The following is a 15368-nucleotide window of genomic DNA, read 5'->3' as shown; positions in this document are numbered from 1 at the left end:
TGAAGGGACTTTCTTTTAAGGACCTTGTTTATAAACACATTTAGGTCTTAGTTTAAATGGCCTGATACTTGATATAACACTACCCCAGCAGTGCCCCCCACCCCCTCACTTTAACTATTGGCAAAAAATTTTTTTAGTGATTTTGCCTTAGAATTACATCATTATGATGCTACATCATATTGACCTTTAATAGGGAGAAGAGTGCCAAACCTGGCTCAGCTCTGTAGAAACTGCATTCTAGTGTCCCTTTAACAAAATGAGAAACATTTTAATTACACCAATGAAACTTATAATAGAGGCTATATGTGGAGAAAAGTTGGTGAAAATTCCAAACTGACTGCAAATATGCTTCTGTAAACCTGAAAGTCTGGGCAGTTTATATGAGTTGCAATCTGCAGAATTATGGACATTTTCGAACCAGCTGGAAAGATAATTACCAAACAAATATATCTAAAAAATCAACTTAAATAATTAATTTCCTATTGAGCTTAACAAGCTTAAGCTCAATAGGAAATATTAAATACTCATATTAGCAGAGATTTAATTGAATCCATTCTTCCATCTGGAAAGCTAAAAATTCCTAATGACAATTCTTGATCTTCTGCACCACCACAAATGTGTCTATTAAACAAGTAAATTAAACTTTAATATAATTGAGAATTTTCAGCAGGAATGCTGTCCATACTTTTGCACATGCTACAAGACTAATTATTTTCCTTTTTTATTGTTTATCAAAAAATGAGGTCCTTTCATTTTAGTCTGATGATAATCGCATGATAATGACTCTAACGTCTTTAGTCATTTCCAGCTAGAACAGCCCCCATCACACAATACCACCAGCAGTGACAGAGTGGCAAGCACATGCTTTCAGAATGACACATTATGTCAATCACCTCCTACCCAACCAGAAAGCAAAGCCAATTTTGCTGTCTTAGGACACCTGGCCTTGGATGATTGAGGCAAAACTGACTATCAAACTTCTGCTTCCGCACAGTAGATGGCTGCACCAGACGTAATTAGTCACAGTTGCAATAGGTCACTCAGCTGGGTTTGTATGGAAGTAAACACTATGATTCCATACTTTTCAATGATAGGGTAAGTGTGTGGTATAGTTCATTCATCGCTGATCACTGTTTGTCCATAGAGCCACTGTGGTTCAGGTACACTGCATGTCCATAATCCGTACACATCCCTGATATTCATACGTATATATAGCCACTGTCCAATTAAAAACAAGCATCTCCCATAATAGTAACTTCACAGAAGAAGGGAAAAGTCACCAAGTAGAGTATGAATTTCAGTACAACATACTGTATATCCTTCACCTAGTGATCCTTCACAGCACTAAAGGAACCCTCAGCACAACACACTAAAATAACCAGAAGATGGCAATGTTGCACTGTTTTGTATCCTTAATTATTAGGACACTGCAGATCACGCAATAATTATAGGGGCTTATTTGTGCCTCTCGGAACACCACCCACAAAACATAGTGATATGTACCTCGTGGAGTACCCCAGCAACACATGAATGTGTAACAAATGGAGCCCAGCTTTCGCACACACAGAAACAGCAAGAAGAGACACTTGTTTGGAAAAATGGAACAAAATAACACTAAATAAAAACTGATCATTCACAGGTTTCCCAGTCTGATCTAAACCTGTAGAGAAACCAGGTTTTCCATAAGGAGCAGCTATCTAAAATGAGATCTAATGGGGTCTCCACAGAGGGTGGGCAGATAGGGCTCACCCCAGCTCTTGCACAAGGCCCAGGGCTTGACCGACCAAGCTTCTTTCCCCTGATAATGGAAACGGCATGAGGCAGAGCATTTCCACACCATTCACTTATCAAGAGCACAGCAAAGGAAGTGAAAAATAAATGTGTTTGGGAACCACCTCTGCCAACAACAGGGTGGTGTCAGCGTGGGCTATTTCCAGAGAAACAGAGCGAGGCCATAAAAATTGACTGAGAGAAAGGCAAAACTGCAGAAAAACAGAGTAATGCATTTGGTACAAGAGGTCAGAACACAGCCCACCTGAGTCTACCCTCATAGACTTCAGAGCTAAAGATGTGATGCAGGCTTTTTAGGCCTTTGTACATCATCCTCTGTGCCTGGGTTTCCCAATAAATTACACCCAGGTATGATGCAGTTCACTCCTTTGACAGGATTTGAACTTACACTACACACACACACACATCTTACTGAGTGAATTGTTTGCAAAAAATATTTTATAATAAAACAAGAACAGTAATGTTGTTGTTCAAATAAGGTTGTTACTGTCTTTAGGAATTGTGAGCTTGGAGAGGTTTGAGGGAAGTTTGGACATTTTAGAATCAGCTGGAAGATAATGATCCACAATATATGTATGAAAGTCAGCTATAACACCATATATGTAACATCATATACAAGTGAAGGGGCAGCATGGTGGCACAGCAGGTAGTGTTGCAGCCACACCACTTCAGGATCCTGGGGTTGTGGGTTCAAGTCCCATTATGGGTTACTGTCTGTGAGGAGTTTGGTGTGTTCTCCCTGTGTCTGTGTGGGTTTCCTCCGGGTGCTCTGTATTTTTGGGCTTCAGGGCTTCAGCTGGGATATTCAGTGAATATTTGAATACTCGAGGAGTAAGGTGGGGGTGTGTATTGTTGTCATAAACAAAATCCGCTTCCGGCCCCTGCTTTAATATCCCTCTCTCCAGGCTGCACCGTGGCTCAAAGTGCAGCTTCGCTCGCTAACCTGCTAACTGGCTCGCTAACTAAGGGCACAGAATATACACTATTTAACCAGTTTGAGTGGAGGTGCGCTAATTTCAGGAACAAAGCTGCCAAAATGAACTGTGGCGTCACAGAGTGAACACAAATAAATTAGAGCTTTGTAGGGGGGGTAGTTCTAATTTGAGGTGTAAAACTGACAATACAGCTTTGCCATGCTTGGTTGTAAGTAGTTTGCTGTAGTGTGTTAGGCTGTTTTAGGCTTCGTTCAAGACTTTTATGTTGACAAGCCTGAATACATCTAGCGTGGAGTGTTGTGTTTATCGCCACATTTAACCAAATAAAATGAATATAAAACTCAATATAAAAATATAAACTGAATACCTACCCAACGAACAAATATCTGAATATATATAGCAGACCTAGTTTCCTCCCACAGTCCAAAAACACATGTTGGTAGGTGGATTGGTGACTCAAAATAGTGTCAGTAGGTGTGAGTGTGTGAGTGAAAGTGTGTGTGTCGCCCTGTGAAGGACTGGCTCCCCCTTCAGGGTGTGTTCCCGCCTTGCGCCCAATGATTCCGGGTAGGCTCCAGACCCACCGTGACCGTGAACTGGATAAGCAGTTACAGACAAAGGATGAATGACTGAATAAATATATAAGTGGAATCCATATTTCCATCTATCCATGGAAAGCTGACAATTCTTGATCTTCTGCACTGTCACTAATGAGTCTATTAGGGCCTAATGAGTTAATTAATGTTTTTAAATAATTTTTCAGCAAGAAGGGTGTCTACTGTCTGCACATGCTACAATTATTAGAACATTTGTTATATGTATATTTTTCTGTTTATCAAATGAAGATTTCAGAAAACTTTCATTCACCTTCTTTAAATACTTCATCCTGGGTTCATGGGTCAATCATTGGGGACAAGGGTTATGGACAGGGCACTGGTCCATTGCAAAGCATCACACACTCACACAGCCACTCACACACTCATAACTGAGGACAATTTCTCACAGCCAATCCACCTACGCATATGTGTTTGTGTAGTGTGGGAAAGAAATGTGAAAACATGAAGCTTTTGAACATGTGATACTATAGGACATAGTCTAAATGGTCGTTGGGTACAAGTAATTGTTCTAGTATATACAGGGGTTGGACAATGAAACTGAAACACCTGTCATTTTAGTGTGGTAGGTGTGATAGCTAAATTGGAGCAGCCTGGTGGCCAATCTTCATTAATTGCACATTGCACCAGTAAGAGCAGAGTGTGAAGGTTCAATTAGCAGAGGGTAAGAGCACAGTTTTGCTCAAAATATTGCAGTGCACACAACATTATGGGTGACATACCAGAGTTCAAAAGAGGACCAATTGTTGGTGTACATCTTGCTGGCGCATCTGTGACCAAGAAAGCAAGTCTTTGTGATGTATCAAGAGCCACGGTCTCCAGGGTAATGTCAGCATACCACCAAGAAGGACCAAACACATCCAACAGGATTAACTGTGGATGCAAGAGGAAGCTGTCTGAAATGGATGTTCGGGTGCTGACCCGGATTGTATCCAAAAAACATAAAACCATGGCTGCCCAAATCACAGCAGAATTAAATGTGCACCTCAACTCTCCTGTTTCCACCAGAACTGTCTGTTGGGAGCTCCACAGGGTCAATATACACGGCCGGGCTGCTATAGCCAAACCTTTGGTCACTCATGCCAATGCCAAACATCGGTTTCAATGGTGCAAGGAGCGCAAATCTTGGGCTGTGGACAATGTGAAACATGTATTGTTCTCTGATGAGTCCACCTTTACTGTTTGCCCCACATCCGGGAGAGTTACGGTGTGGAGAAGCCCCAAAGAAGCGTACCACCCAGACTGTTGCATGCCCAGAGTGAAGCATGGGGGTGGATCAGTGATGGTTTGGGCTGCCATATCGTGGCATTCCCTTGGCCCAATACTTGTGCTAGATGGGCGTGTCACTGCCAAGGACTACTGAAACATTCTGGAAGACCATGTGCATCCAATGGTTCAAACAGTGTATCTTGAAGGCGGTGCCATGTATCAGGATGACAATGCACCAATACACACAGCAAGACTGGTGAAAGATTGGTTTGATGAACATGAAAGTGAAGTTGAACATCTCCCATGGCCTGCACAATCACCAGATCTAAGTATTATTGAGACTCTTTGGGGTGTTTTGGAGGAGCGAGTCAGGAAACGTTTTCCTCCACCAGCATCACGTAGTGTGACCTGGCCACTATCCTGCAAGAAGAATGACTTAAAATGAAATGTATATGTCATTCCCAAGACGGATTGACGCTGTATTGGCCGCAAAAGGAGGCCCTACACCATACTAATAAATTATTGTGGTCTAAAACCAGGTGTTTCTGTTTCATTGTCCAACCCCTGTAGATATATAATAGATAACATTTTAACACAAATAACCTAAAGATTATGTAGTTAATAAAAGGCGAGAAGAATTTATTATCAAGGAATATGTGCTGCAAAAGTATATGCATTGATTTGTTCTGTTCTTGGGGGTAACATTGTAAACAAAAGTACGCATGTGATTTGGTTTATATGATTGAAATATGGTGTGAACCGAACTTATTAATACTTAAATTGGTTTTTAGTAAAATGAACATTTTTAATACTTTGCAAGTTATCAAAATGACAAAAGAATATGAATTATGAATTACAATTATATGTTACAATAAAACACTTAAGAATGTATTTGTACTTTTCATATAACATCACTTTTCTTGAGTATTTAAAATTGTCTCTGCCTTTCTCTGTTTTCTGCCTTTCACGATCCACATAATCCCAAACACATTTAGTTGTGAGGCCTGGGCTGCGATGATGACAGTCCATTCTTCTGAAAACACTAAACATTTCATTTGCAGACATTCAATTTTTGTCTATGTGCTTTTTTCTGTTATGATTTTTTGAGAGCTACACGTCTTTTCAGACCCTGTGTGTGCACGTATCCAAAGAAAAACATGTATCTCCAAAATAGTAACTTTAAAGAAGGGAAAACCTTTCTCAATTTTCAATGGAAATCAAAGTAAAATGTTTTTATTCCATAAAATCTTGGAGCATTTCTATTGGTTCATTCATCATGGATTTTTTAAAACAATTTGATGGATATCTGCAGTGATATCAAATGATGTATTCAACTAAAAATCAACAAAAACATAGTTTTGCTGCTGTAACTGGTTTGTTAGCTGTCTTATATTCTTAATATCATTTTTCTTTTGCTCCAAAAATAACTGGAGTGTCTGTCTTTTGCACAGAATTGCACATAGTAATACTTCTGTAAGGCACTGTAGTCTTGTAGTGAATAGCTTTGTGAAAGCTCAGACGCTGAGTGGGAGAAAATGGGAACTGGGCCGGAATCTCAGTCTTGACTATTTTCAGTGTTTAAACTGTAATGAGTTCTTCTGACAAATCTTACATAATCTTACAGTTAAGGCCACTCACAAACCTCAGAGGCTCTCTGCACTTATGGTATCCAGCAAAATACAGACCAAATACCATCATGGTATTTATCAAATAATAAAATGAGTGAATTCAGCTTCTTTAAGGTGAACACATTGTGGAAACCGACGTTCAGTTGTGAGCATATAATGACACGGCTGCACATGGGGCTATGTTTGCTATGCCTTGTGTCACTTGAGGAACCCTAGAACTGTGTTCCCTGGAGTGATTGAGGTCCATGCAGTAACCCTGGTAATAACTCAGTAAAATAAATGTGTGGCTGGTTAGGGCTCATTTGTGTATTACAGCCCCCTGTGATATCGGTTTTGCCCAGGCCAGTGCTGGAGTGATGCTGAATATTGTTTAAGCCACAAACCAGAATAAATACTGGCGCCATTCTGTCCATTACAGTGCAATTTCCCTACACACTGTCTATATTTGTTCCACATTAACATTGCCCTGGCCACATGGACACTCCCTGTGTGATTTGATCTATATTCTGGTCATCATTATACTGCTGCCTTGGTCACTTTAATGATCAGTACAGGCCCTGACTAAGAAGCGAGTGTTGAGCTTTTCTGGAGGCTCCTGGGGCCCCCTGCCTGGAACCTCTCTCTCCAGCTTACCTCACTCTCCCAAGAGCAAGGGCATGGCTTTGAAGAGGAAGCTCTAGTCTCAAGCCTTATGTCCAGCAGCAGACTCCAGAATAATAATTGCTGTTATAATTGACCACATCTCGCTCTTTTCCTGCCCGAGACTTGGGGTGGGGGGTGGTCGGGGATTGTGATGAGATGAGATGGTGAGTGGGTGGGAGGGTGGAAAAGACAAAGTGAGAGGACAACAATTTGGAGAGAGAATGAGAGTGAAATACAGAGTGAAAATGAAAGAGAGAATGAGTGAAAGTGTGAAATGGATGGAGATAGAGGGAGAAATTGAGAGAAAGAGAGAATGAGGTACAACAGAGTGTGTAAAAGGGAGAGAGAGATAGAGAAAGGAGTGATATAGTGAGTGAAAATGCAAGAGTGTGAGAGAGGGAGGGAAAGGTGAGATGGATGGAGATAGAGGTAGAGAGAGAGAGAGAGAGAGAGAGAGAGAGAGAGAGAGGAGTGAGTGAAAGCCAAGATGGAGGGAGCAAGCGAGTGTGAGGGCGTAATTATGGGCCACACAGCCATGAAACAGGGAGGGAAAAAGAGAGAGAAAGAAAGAGAGAGTGAAAGTGTGTGACAGAGAGGGAGGATGGTGTGAGTGAAAGGAAGATGGAAGGAAAGAGAGAGAGAGAGAGAGAGAGAGAGAGAGAGGGCGTAATTACTAGCCACACAGAAAGCCAGCCTCAGCTTTTTCGGTCTAGTGCCATAATCTGCCTTCAGATCATCTGCAAACACAGCAGCAGATGTTCCACACGCCTCTGGATATCTTCACAGAATCTCATGCAGATCCTTTCGCAGTCACACGTTTGCCAGTATCCTCCGTATGGCCACAAGTCTGTGGACACTCGCTTGTTCAGTGTTTCTTTTGAAGGTATTAATAGAGCTCTGTTCCTCTTTTGTTGTAATAAAAGCTTCTGGGTTTTCAGCGATGCCTTTACAAATTAATTCAACTAAATAATTTCCCTCAGAAGATTAATAAAGTTTATCTTATCTTATTATATTATCTTATCCAAAAAGTATTAGATGGTGCACTGAGTCACTCCAGAGGGCACATAACTGTGCTGTTTTTTTTTTACCCATGTAGCCCTCAATGTTTGTTTGTTCATCCGTGCATTTTGTTCATTTGTTTGCTCGTTCATTCATTTATTCATTTGCTAGTCTTCTGTAACTGCTTCATCTTGATCAGGTTTAAATTGAGCTTAACAACAACAAAAATAATAATATCGATTAACAATGATTTTCACCATTCAGTCAATGTGGAGCATGTGGAGCATAGGAGAAAGCCCAGGCACCCATTGTCCTGTGGTTAATGGCTGGCAGTGAGGGGGAGATCTGTTGATGAAGACAGCAACTGGAGAGAGGGAGTGTAGATCTGAAAGCAGGTCTGTGAGATAAACTGGTGTAAGATTATGAAGAGCTGTAAATTTTAGTAATAAGATTTGAAAGGTAATCCACTGTGACACAGGGAGACGGTGTAATTGAATCAGCAGGGGTGTGATTTTCAGTGGACTTGGAATGTGTAGTAATCCGTTCTGCAGATTTCTGGATAAGCTGTAGTCTCTGAATAAGTTTGCTGGGGATGCCTGCCAGGATCATATTGCAGTAGTCAAGGTGTGATATGAACAAAGCATTGACCAAGACTTCAGTGGAGGGTTTTATTAATGCAGAGCGTGGCCTGGAGATATATCGTAGCAGTGTTAATTTCGTTAACAAAACTATGATGAAAAAATTAATGGAGACCTATTTTTCACAATGAGATCTACAGAAGAACGAAATAATAAGAATGATTTGAAGTCTCTGTTCAGAGCCGCTGCTCCACAATTTGAAATCCTTTTACACAGCAAAAAGAACACCCCATGGTGTCTGCCTATGTGTCATGTGATTATGGGAAAAGTGTGAGGAGATCTTGATCTAAAATTGAAGGCAAGTTTATTATGTTTCTATCTTAAAAACCCTCTTTCTTCCTTACAGTCCTGTGATATGGGGCAGATATTGCATGGGACAGATATTCCTGTTCAAAGAGAACAGTGGAATAAAGTCAATAAAGTTTTTAGCAGAGGAGTTTACTGTAAAAATCCTTTCTTAAATTTAAATAGTTATTGATAAAAAATGTAAAATGTATTTGAAGAAAATGTGAGCATATCCTTTTCATAATTTTTTATGTTGATATGTTCTAAATCTAAATGTAACACTGTGTTTAAGTTACTTTTTATGAAAGTTAGTAATAAATAATGCCTCTAAAATAGTTAAACCATTAAAGACATTTTTTTAAATTTAATTAACTTAAACTAGACTAGGGCGGCACGGTGGTGCAGCAGGTAGTGTCGCAGTCACACAGCTCCAGGGACCTGGAGGTTGTGGGTTCGATTCCCACTCCGGGTGACTGTCTGTCAGGAGTTGGTGTGTTCTCCCCGTGTCCTTGTGGGTTTCCTCCGGGTGCTCCGGTTTCCTCCCACAGTCCAAAAACACATGTTGGTAGATGGATTGGCGACTCAAAAGTGTCCGTAGGGGTGTGTGTGTCTGTGAAGGACTGGCGCCCCCTCCAGGGTGTATTCCTACCTTGCGCGCAATGATTCCAGGTAGGCTCTGGACCCACTGTGACCCTAAACTGTATAAGCGGTTACAGATAATGGATGGATGGAAACTAGACTACAATGTTAAAAAAATTGTTGACTAAAACTAATAATTAAATGACAATCCAGAATCCACAAACTAAAAGGCAGAGGTGTATTGTTAGAGCTAATCTTACTATAGTTCAGTTTTGGATAGTTGTTTGTCTCCTTTCTTCATTCATTCATTCATTGTCTATAACTGCTTGTCCAGTTCAGGGTTGCGGTGGGTCCGGAGCCTATCCGGAATCACTGGGCGCAAGGCGGGAACACACCCTGGAGGGGGTGCCAGTCCTTCGCAAGGAGACCCACACTCACATATTGACACCTAGGAACACTTTTGAGTCTTGTCACCTTTATCTGTATTTCATTTAGATCAGCAGAAAATGTACTGCAGGGGAGAGTTGTGGTGATTTCTTATTAGACATATAAAGCTATATATCCTAAACATAAGAGTAAAATTTGATGCCATAGTCCCAGAAAACTTAAAAAAAAGAAAAAGAAAAGGGAGTGGCCCCAACATATAACCCTGTGGAGCACCTACTTGTTATGTGGGATGAGTACTTTTTTAGTCCCTTCTTGTGCCCGGTTCCAAGCAAGCGGAGTAGGAACTAAACATGACGTTTAAACCTTGCAGAGTGCTGATTGGCCAGAGAGACTATATAATGCATTTCTTTAGCACAAACTTTGTAAAACAAACAGGCTGTTTGGCTCCTTGGATTGGTGTCTGATGAAAACCTCCATTGAGAGCTACACATAAAACAAGGAATGGAAAAAACTCTGCTGGTCTGGTAACTGGGGTGCAGAGCCATGTTTAGTCCCAAAAATATGAAAACAACATGCTAATACATGATAAGTAAACAGCACTTAAATTTACCGCCACCATTGTTGTTGTTTTCAAAGCTTGCCGTTCCCATTAGAGATGGGAGTTTACAACAGCACCAGTTACATTTGGCAGGGGAGCTGTGGTAGTAGAAAAGTGACCGGGGACCTGGGACTGAAAGCATGTCAAGCCGTGCCGAGCCAAATGAAGTAGGTGCCATTTGTGGTTAAAGCTTTCTGACTTCTGAATCCACTGATACAGTGTTAGACAATGATGAGCTGATGAGATAACGTGTCAAAGGTGTAGACTGAATCAGCTGAACAAAGGAAACCATTAGTAATTTTAACCAGAATGGGTTCTATGTTGAGGGTGAAAGCTAGACTTTTATAGTGATTATTAAGGTAGGTCTGAATTTTAGATGCCATGTTTCTACACGCATTGTCTATTCTCTCAACTCAACTGATCATATAGGTGTGCATTGTAAATATACAATTACCCTATGTTGCTTTGCATACTTTGTTAACTCCCTTTTACTCACAGAGCAGGTATTATTTGGGTAGTGGATCATTCTCAGCTTTGAAATGATTCTGACATAGTGGCAACATGCTATTGTGTGTTGTGCTTGACAGTTTGTGTCGGTCATCCTCTAATTCTTAATCTGTGGTCAGAGGCTGTTTCCCACAGGTTGCTGAATATTTTTGGTTGGTTGACTATTTTCAATCTAGCAGTGACACTGAGGGGTTTAAAAACTCCAGCAGCACTTCTGTGTTTGATCCATTTTTACCAGTGCAATATACACCAACATTTTGGTTCTCTGGAGCGATGGCATCCAGGACTAATCATCTTACATCAATGCCTGACATCACAGTCACATGCAGCAGCTTTTTTTGGCCAGATTTCCAGCAGCCGTATGAGGTTTAGGTGCAATTGGAACTGGGTCAGATTCAGAGACAGATCCTTATTTCCTTGGCAGAGGACTTTGCACAATCCCGTTCAGCAGTGACGCACTCTCGTTCCTTTTATCAATCATCCACAGGCCTCCCACGGGGATGGTCTTAAAAACCAGAGCCTCGTCAGAAATAACACATTACGAAATGTCTCCATTCTTCCCAGCCAAGATGAGGTGAAAGCTTCGCTAAATTTACATCCCAATCTCACCTCAGCAGAGCAGCTGCCAGAGAGCCGCTCTGACACTCTGCAGAGGAACCTAAGCCTTTGGTTTTGGTTTCATACAGTTCTGCATGGCAAGTGTTACTGTCTCTCTGTGTCTCTTGAACACTCACACACACATACACACATACACACACACACACTCCGGCCTTGACACCCAAATGCCTCATTATCACCTAAACTCTCACTGGTCCTCCAATCTTCTCAAGTACATCGAGCTCAGTCGTCAGCAAATGGGCCTAGTGCAAGTACTTTATGTGCTCGTGTTCTAGGCACATTGTGTGTATGTGGAATGAATACAATGATTTTAACTTTAAAAGCAATACAGTTAAAATAAAGAGCAATATTTTTAATAAGTATTCATCTTCTGTAACTCTTTCATCCTGATCAGGGTTGTGTTAGATTCAGAATCTGCCATCTGAATGGTGGATCATTCTCAGTACTGCAGTGATTGATATGGTGGTGGTGTGTTAGTGTGTGTTGTGCTTTAAAAAGTGGATTAGACACAGCAGTGCTGCTGGGGTTTTTTAACCCATCAGTGTCACTGCTGGAGTGAGAATTGTCCCCCAACCCAAAATATCCTACCAACAACGTCCTGTGTCCACTGATGAAGGACTAGGAGATGATCAACATACACTGTGCAGCAACAGATGAGGTGCTGCCTCTGTCTTTACATCTACAAGTAGACCAAGGGGTAGGTGTGTCTAACAGAGTGGACAGTGAGTGGACATGGTGTTCAAAAAGTCCAGCAGCACAGTTCCACAGTATAACACACACTATCACATCACCATCACATCAGTGTCAGTGCAGCGCTGAGAAAGATCCACAACTCACACTATACCTGCTCTCTGAGAATAGACAGTGAGTGTAGAAACAAGGAGGTGGTCATAATGTTATGGTCGGTTGGTGTGTGTGTATTTATAAATATATATGTTGACTGAGTAAAAGAAGTATAATGTTTAAATTTTTTGTTCCATATTTGTTTTGGTAACAGAATAAGCATCTGTTCCCTTTAGTGCACAGTGTGAAAAGGTATATTCTGTAAACTATTTGCACACAGCTTGATATTGCTTACAGAAGATGAATGGTTGAAAAAAGGTATATGATTAAATTTGACTTAAATATATTCTTAGAATATTTGAATAAATATGGGCTTTTGTAAGGGTGAGGGTGATTTTTCTGATGTAAATAACATGTATCGCCTATAATTATATACAGCCTATTTATTGTATACAAGTGAGTGATGGTGTAGCCTCTGTATCAGTGTGTGTCGTGGGTGGGGGGTTCGCTAATGAAATGAGTCCATGCTAAAATCGTCTGTAGCTATGAATAACATGGTTTGCAAATGAACTGCACAACAAACTACCAATGGTCAGTTCTCTTACATTTACGTTTTTATCACAGAGCAAAAGAAAATAAACAAACAAACAAAAAACAAAACAGGCAAGTGGTAGTTTCATAGGTCCCCACCAATGTCAAGAGCAAATTTACACCATTGCTGTGAAACGTTCAGCTGATGTGTCAGTGGTACTGAAGGTTCTGTGAGCATGGCTTGACCTAACGACTGTTTTCTAAATGGAGAAATTGCAGCCTGTTTTGTTGTTATCTGTAAAAATTTATTCTGTGATATACTACATGTTTTATAAATGAGGATCCTGAACCTCACTATTCCATTAGCTGTGATGCTCCTATAATGCTCCCTGTAAAACACCCTGTGGTGCACTGATCTAGATAAAGTTTCTCCACCACATCCTCCAGACTCAAGCACTGTGAAGAAAAAGCCCCTGATCTGTTTTTCAAGTGGACGCTTCACTGACACCCAGCTCCCAACAGCGTCCACCCCTGGCCATCTCAGTGCTGTGGGATCAAGTGTAAAATTAAACTGAAGTCTGGGTCTTTTAGGCGCTCTGCCACTCACCATGCGCTGTGGCTTTTCTAACTCATACTGTTTTAAAAAGGTAGGTGGAGAATATATAAATAAAAAAACAAAAAACAAACACAGCAGCCAAAGTGAAGGACTGTCCTTTCACCCCCTTAGATCTGAAAAGAAATGTAGCAGCTGAAGCATGCTGAAGATGATTTAGACTTTTACTAATACTTTAAGTAGTGTATTCACACTCTTGCACTTGAGATGTCACACAGAGCAAAAATAGGCCTGAATAATAACAGCTGAAACACTGAGGATGAAAAAGACAGTGGAACAGAAAGAAGGAAAAGCACCCCACTCCTTAAGAGGAGGTCAAATGTGGGTAGATCCTATGCCAAGATAAAATAATAGAGACAGTACAGACAGGCAGATATACACAAATTAAAACTTCTGAAAAAAAGATGCATTATATAGGTCAGTGAATGCATCTCTTAAAGGCAAAATTCATGATTTTAATAAAAAAAAAACTTTTTTATAAAATTCTGAGGACGTTTCTTCACTCTTTGCCAGCTCTCCAGACTGTTTGCTTACTTGAAACCAGTCTAATGTTAATTCATTCATTATCTAACCCTAACCACTTAGCCAGTTCAGGGTCGCAGTGCATCCAGAACCTTTCACACACACACATTCACTCACGGACACTTAGGAGTCACTATTCCACCTACCAACGTGTGTTTTTGGACTGTCACCCAGAGCGGGAGTTGAACCCACAACCTCCAGGCCCCTGGAACTGTGTAACTGTGACACTACCTGCTGCGCCACCATGCAGCCCCCAGTCTAATGTGAAATACTAAATATGAAAGGGGACCTAAAGGAGATGCATACCACTTACATTCATTTGAGTAAAGTGAGGTGTTTTCTATATATTAAGCAATAAATAAATCAAAATACAGATCACATTTGATGTGCTCAAAATATTTACAAATTTTCAAATGTGGAAGGGGAAGTCAATAAGTGTAAGGGCAGCAGGTAGTGTTGCAGTCACACAGCTCCAGGGACCTGAAGGTTGTGGGTTCATGTAAACAGTTTGGTGTGTTCTCTCAGTGTCTGGTTTCCTCCCACAGTCCAAAAACACACGTTTGTAGGTGGATTGGTGACTCAAAAGTGTCCGTAGGTGCAAATGTGTGAAAGAATGTGTGTGTTGCCCTGTGAAGGACTGGCGCCCCCTCCAGGGTGTATTCCCGCCTTGCACCCAATGACTCCAGGTAGGTTCTGGACCCACCATGACCCTGAACTGGATAAGCAGTTACAGATAATGAATGATATATATATATTTCAGTAAAAAGATTCTGAATGAGGGCACTATAGTGCTGCAGGTAGTGTTACTGCCACACAGCTCCAGGTCCTAGGTTCCATGGCCTCCTTAGTGCACAACTATGTACACATAATTCTTCTTATTATTGTTATTTTTTAAATCATGTTATTTAAAAAAACATATACCATTAAAGCTGGAGTAAGTGGTTTGTTTTAAAAATATTTGGATGGATTACCTGCCTGCACGGAGACTTGAAGCGTTGGTAAAGGCAATGGTGAATGCAGGGGTCAGCTCTGCTAAACAAAGACGGACGTAGGTGGAGAAGGCTTCCAACAAAAAGATGCTGAATGAAGCCAGAATGCAAACCAGAGTAAACATCTGTTTAGCTGTTGGGTGTGTTTCTATATGAGAATGAGACTTGACGTAGGTGTATTTTGTTTGAAAGTGAGGGGTTGTGCTGCTGTGTGATTTGTTCCGTTCATGCTCCTGTTTTGAAAAGTGGTTTTAAAAAGAGGGCTGAATATAGAGGGTGTGACATATTCTGAAAAGAAATGAAAACAATTAATTAAAAACAAAAGCATGAAACAAATACATCTACACATTGCTCTCAACAATGTAATGCAACATCATTTCAGTGCTGTTATCTTGAGCAAAATGTACAGACTGAACCCTAAGTTATTACTTGAGCTTGTATCGTTGTCATTAACTATAGCATAACTAAACACTGAATGCTGTAATTGCAGCATGTGCAGC

This window comes from Hoplias malabaricus, chromosome 18 (genome assembly GCF_029633855.1).
Source record: "Hoplias malabaricus isolate fHopMal1 chromosome 18, fHopMal1.hap1, whole genome shotgun sequence".
Taxonomy (NCBI): Eukaryota; Metazoa; Chordata; class Actinopteri; order Characiformes; family Erythrinidae; genus Hoplias; species Hoplias malabaricus.
The sequence above is the reverse complement of the archived record's forward strand: the minus strand, read 5'-3'. Positions refer to the sequence as shown.